Source organism: Bison bison, unplaced genomic scaffold (genome assembly GCF_000754665.1).
Source record: "Bison bison bison isolate TAMUID 2011002044 unplaced genomic scaffold, Bison_UMD1.0 scf7180017864466, whole genome shotgun sequence".
Taxonomy (NCBI): domain Eukaryota; kingdom Metazoa; phylum Chordata; class Mammalia; order Artiodactyla; family Bovidae; genus Bison; species Bison bison.
The window spans coordinates 12,048,295-12,054,379 of NW_011495027.1; the positions used below are offsets into that span (position 1 = coordinate 12,048,295).

The following is a 6,085-nucleotide window of genomic DNA, read 5'->3' on the forward strand; positions in this document are numbered from 1 at the left end:
CGGGTGGGGCGGCCTCTGGTTCACGCGCCTGGGGTTCCGACGGTCAGCTGCACCTTGGCAGCTGGCGGTCCTGAGCGCTGCAGGACGTGTTAGCAGCCCCGTGTGGCTTGTGGCAGAACGGGCGGAGGAACCTTAGGAATAGGTCACCTGATGACTACATCTGACAAACGAAAATTTCTTGGATGAACAATCTACATTTTTTTATGAGGTACTTCTTTTGACGACCTCGTCCCTCTCTCTCCAACTCTTAAGAAAACAAAAACACGATCCAAAGCAGGTAAAAGTGTAACACAAGCCTGACTCCTTTTCAGAAAAATAAACTTCCTCAAAACCAACTAACTACTCTACCCTCTGTACAGGGTCCTATTTCCCACTTAGACCTATATATTACTTCAGTTGCACTTGCAAACTCGCTCGGAATAAGAAAAAATGTCTGAGAAAGATGGAATAACTAAAGAAAGCAGCAGGGGCCGAAAGCACATAGGTTTCCACATCATTCTACTCAGGAAAACAAGCCTTATCAGTTATCTTCATGCTGGAACATTCAGAAAGAACTGAAGAACTGATGGAGAAACAGGGCTCATGGGGAGGGTAGGGTGGCTAAGCCTAGTGTTGGAGGCAGAGGAAAAAAATGGTCACACGGGGAGAATGCAGAAAAAGACAAGTGTGAGGAAGAAGAGTAAGCGGAAACTGCGGAGAGAGGCAAAACCAAGGAAGACAGAAACAAGTGAGGGCAGAAAGAAGATAACGAGAAAAAAAAGAGAAAAGAGCAGCCACCTACTTCCAGAAACAGAAAAAGGAAGTGAGCACGATAGAGCCAACAAATGAGGTAGCAAGACAGGGAGAAGATACTCACTGGCAAAGAGAAGAGGAACACCTCTCGTATCTTTGAACTCTTTTACTAAAAACAATGTTGGGGAAATAAAGCAAATTTGGCCCTTCAGGTGCTACTTTATAAAAGATAAATCTGAAAACGCTCAGCTCCTTGGTTACTTTAGCTCCACATTGGAATTTTCAGATTCAACTTACACAAATTTACCCTTCAAACTTCAAAAACAACAGTATCAAGGACATGCCATAGATACTAAGGAAACCCTAAATCCAAACTCTCCTAACCACACTTAAAAAGAACAACGCGCCATGGACTCTCACCATGGAAACTGATGATGCCCTGAACTGAAACAAACTAATGAGAGGTCAGGGATCCCAGTCCAAAAGGGAGCTGGAGCACTGCAACCCTAATTAAATCCTATGAAAAGGTTTGGGGAAGAAATATAAGAAAGTTACTCAATCTCAAACACTCTTTTATATCTATTTTAAAATACCTGTATATTAGCATAGAGAAGGAAATGGCAACCCACTCCAATATTCTTACCTGGGAAAGGCTAGAGTCTGGAGGGCTAGTCTATGGAGTCACAAAAAGTCAGACACAACTTAGGGACTAAACAATAATACATGGTTGCAAAATATGGATCATACTTAATATAATGCTTTTTACTTAAAAAATAAAATACCTGTATATTAATAATTTTGTACTCTTACTCCATTAATCACCACTCCCTTAATAAAGAGGATTGTGTTCCTTATTACAGTTAAACTGACAATGTTGTGCACGAGGTCCTCATGTGTGAGGTAGAAGCGGTGGTGTGAAAAGACAGAAAGGAGCACATGGGAGGGAGGGAGAGGAAAAACACCATGAGAGATGTGGGAGGGTGAGAAACAATCCTGGAGAGGAGAGAAAGAAGACCAAGAAAGATTCAGGGACAAGTTAAGGCAGAGAAAATAAGATGGAGACAGAACAGGGAAGACAGAAAGAGAAAGAGAAATAGGGGGACTACCCACTAACAAGAAAAGGAAGACAGACACTTCTCACACCCAAACAATTCTGGGCAAGTGATCTTAATTAAGCCCCTAGGTTGTTACTGGAAAAGAAAAATATGAGAACCTCAGGCTCCTCAACTACTTGGGCTCTACTATCATTTTGCAGATTTAATTTTTGAAAACTTACCCATTAAACTTTAAACATAACTGTGTCAAGATAAAAAGAACTAACAATGCTAGGGACATCTAACAATCAAATGCTCCTTCAAATCCTACTGGAAGAGAATGATGCACCAGAGACACTCATCATGGAAACCACTGAGGACTAAACTGAAAGACACCAATGGGGAAGAGAGGAAAGCATTCTAAAGCCATGGAAGGTAGAGGAAGGGTAACCCTCAGAGCTCAACAGAGGGAAGTCCGCCCGCTGGATCTGCTCTGGGTTAACCTCAAGACCCTTCCCACTGATCTACCTTTAAACCATATCAAAACAGCCAACTATTGTGCACAGAACCAACAGAGTGGCTCCTTGAAGAATACTGGACGATTAACTTATAAGTACTGTTATCTGAGGGAAATTTTGAGAAGTCTCTCAATCCCAATCCTCCTCTTAAATCTTTTTTAAAAATGTATTATCTGTCATCTTTTCTACTCTTTTTCCTTAGTAAGGAGGAACAGGGTATTTGGAAACAGTGAAAACTATAGTTCACTTTTAAATTAAAGGGTTATTTTATTAATTCTCCCTAATTTACATTTTGTTTCAAGAAATTTTACATCACACAAGTGAGTTTCTAGTATGAAAAAGTACACTATTAAAACAAAACCTTTCTGCAACTCTAAAATTTTTGGTTTATAATTAAATCATAAACCATTTTAAAAAAAGAAAAAGTAAAACCATCTGTATATCTATCAAAGAAGTCCAATATCTTAAAATTGTTTTTACCATTTTACATTATTATTGTCTCAAGTATTTTTCCCTTCTAAAACAGAAATTCTTTATCCTCTGTGATGTTACTTTTCTGTCACTCTGAGAAACTTCAACTTCCATACTGTTAAAATCTTTTCCATGTGTTCTCTTCAGTGTTAACATTTATAATAAGTATTCCTATTTTTGCTGGGTAGGGATCTTCATATTCCTGAAATTGATTCTGTAGCTACCTAGCATACTTTTCATAACAGAACATTGTTCCAAAAACATTTTACAGTGTCTGTAGACACCTTTGGTTCTCACAGCTGGGAAGGAATCGTACTGACATCTAGTAAATAGAGGCCAAGGATGCCGCTACACATCCCACCTGCACAAGAGAGCACCCCTCAACCCTACGTCCACCCCAGCAGAGAACTACCTAGCCCCAAATGGCCAAAAACTGCCAAGATTGAGAAACTCTGCTCTAGATCCAATTACCACTTTATAAGTAATACAGAAGACAAGAGAATATGTTAAATTACATCACAGGATGCACTCAGTAAAGTCTAGACTGTGCACCATTTTATAGAGCAAACAACAGTTTCTTAAATAAACTGTGCTAAAATGATGAAAAAAATTTCCAGATTTTAAAAAAGTCTTAAAATTTTGACTACATCAATGCAGGAATAACTGAGATTTGCCCTTCCACTATATTATTTTCATACATCAGACTATAAACAGCACAGGACCATGATCCTGGAGAGATGGAATCACAAACAAATGAGGTGATCCCTACAAGTCACCCCAACTTTCTGCCTGGAGGCACATTCTAGACCATGGAACAGAAGGAGGAAGCCAAACAGAGTGTGGTGCTCTTGTTGAGGAAAGAGCAATCATAGCTCTGGGATCAGTACAACAGAGTACCAGAGAGGAAGAAGGTAGGCAGAGAAAGAGCTCCAGAAATCTGCATAGGCAACTCCTTAATTTTCTTGCTGAATTGAAAGCTGTATATGTATAGGGTGAATCCCCACAAGGATGGACAAAGAATTTCCAAGGGGCTGTAGCTGAACAATTTCCAGGGCTCTCACAAGGCTAGGAAACCTCTGAGTTTTCATCAGCCAGAGCAGAGAGATCTATGGAATACTTAAGGAGAGATCCCAGAAGGACATGTGTTAGTAGTACATGGAGACCAGCCCTAATAAAATAATATTCTAGACTCACCTCAAATGAAGCTTCAACACAAGCCTCATTTTGTAAATTTCTTTAAAAAAAAAATACTGACATTTAAAACAAATATAATAGCAATCTGTGTGGCATTTACAACATATGTAGAATAGGAAAAAGTATCACAATAACAAAAACTAAGAAAGGAGGGAAATGCAAGTAAGGTTCTTACACTATATGTGAAATATCATATTATTATTTGAAAGCATATTATAATAAATTTAAAATGTATATTAAATCTTCAGAGGTACAGTTAATAAGCCAACAGTAGTTAGGAAATGGCAACCCACTCCAGTGTTCTTGCCTGGAGAATCCCAGGGACGGGGAGCCTGGTGGGCTGCCGTCTATGGGGTCGCACAGAGTCGGATACGACTGAAGCGACTTAGCAGCAGTTATAAATAGAATTTCAAAAAATTGGTCAATCCAAAAGAAGGCAGAACAAGAGGAAAAGAAACAAAGAACAGATGAGAAAAATTAAAGACAAACAGCAAGACGATAGGCTTAAACCCAATCATATCAATAATTACATTAAATATAAATTATCTGAACACCCCTATAAAAAGGCAGCACTGGTCAAATTGGACAACTGGACAATCTCCAAAAAAGTTAGATTCAATTACATACTGATTTCCCAGGTGGCACTAGTGGGAAAGAACCTGCCTGAAAATGTAGGAGACATAACAGACATGGGTTCCATCCCTGGGTGAGGAAGATCCCTTGGAGAAGGGCATGGCAACCTGCCTGAAGAATACCAGAGAGGAGTCTGGCAGGCTACAATCCATAGGATTGCAAAGAGTCAGACATGACTGAAGTAACTTAGTACACACAATTACAAACTGCCTGTAAGAAAGAGACATAAAATATAAAAGATACAAGTAGGTTGAAAGTAAAACATCACAAAAAGATACACCAAGTAAATACTAATCTTAAGAAAGCAGAAGCAGTTTTTAATCTGACAAGGATAAAGAGTAACATTTTATAACAGTAAGAGTCAATTCATCTTAAAGACATGATCTTAAAGTGTATGCACCTAAAAATAGACAAAACTTGACAGAAACGTAAGGAAAAATAGATAAATCCCAATGATGGTTAAGATTTCAATTATCTTCTCTCATTAACTGATAGGATAATAAGAGAAAATCTGTAAGGATATAGAAAATTTAAACAATACTATCAATCAATTTGACTTGCCTGACACACATTTATAGAAAATTCTACCCAATGACAGAATACACAGTCTTTTCAAATACACACAAAATATTCACTACGATATATGTAGGACCATACAGCAAGTCCCAATAAATTTAAGAGAACTGAAATCATACAGTGTATGTTCTCTGACCCAAACAAAATTAAATATAGACTAAATAACAGTAGGAAAATCACCAAATATTTGGAAATTATAAAATATATTTTTAAATAATCCATGGGTCACATTTTCCCAAGGCAAATTTGAAAATAGTTTGAACTGAATAAAAATGAAAACACAATATTTCAAAATGGGTAAGTTACACAGTAAAAGCAGTAGTTAGAGAAATACACTGTTTTAGATACCTTATTAAAAAGAAAGGAGGGTCCATATGCAGCAACATGGATGGATCTAGAGATTGTCAGACTGAGTAAAGTCAGACAGAGGAGAATTATCCTATGACATCCCCTACATGCAGAATCTAAAAAGAAATGATACAAATGAACTTATTTACAAAACAAAATCAGACTCACAGAGAACAAACTTATGGTTGCCAAGGGGGAAGGATGCGGGGGAAGAGATAGGGAGCTTGGGATCCACATGTGCACACTGCTATATTTAAAATGGATACCAACAAGGTCCTACTGTATAGCACATGGCACTCTGCTCAATGTTATGTGGCAGGCTAGGTGGGAGGAGAGTCTGGGGGAGAATGGATACATGTATTTGTATGCCTAAGTCTCTCTGCTGTCCACCTGAAACTATCACAACATTGTTAACTGGCTATATGACAATATAAAATAAAAAGATTTCTAAAAATAAATAAAATACTTGAACAATGAAAAAGAAAGGAGGATCTAAAATCAATGGTTTAAGCTTTTACTTCAAGCTATAAAGCAAAGAGCAAATTGAACAGCAAGTAAGTAAAATGAAGGAAATAATGG

General features: G+C 37.9%; 1 protein-coding gene across 2 annotated transcripts in view; it reads right to left on the minus strand.

Moving 5' to 3' along the window:
- ARHGAP29 (Rho GTPase activating protein 29) overlaps positions 1-5,559 on the minus strand; it is a 75,708-nt gene extending 70,149 nt beyond the window's left edge. Inside the window, exon 1 of one of the 2 annotated variants that reach the window (XM_010860479.1) lies at positions 5,507-5,559. The gene's annotated coding sequence lies outside the window, so the exon portion shown is untranslated. The remainder of the gene's footprint in view (positions 1-5,506) is intronic. The other variant, XM_010860477.1, reaches the window with a different exon arrangement.
- Positions 5,560-6,085: the final 526 nt, after the last annotated feature.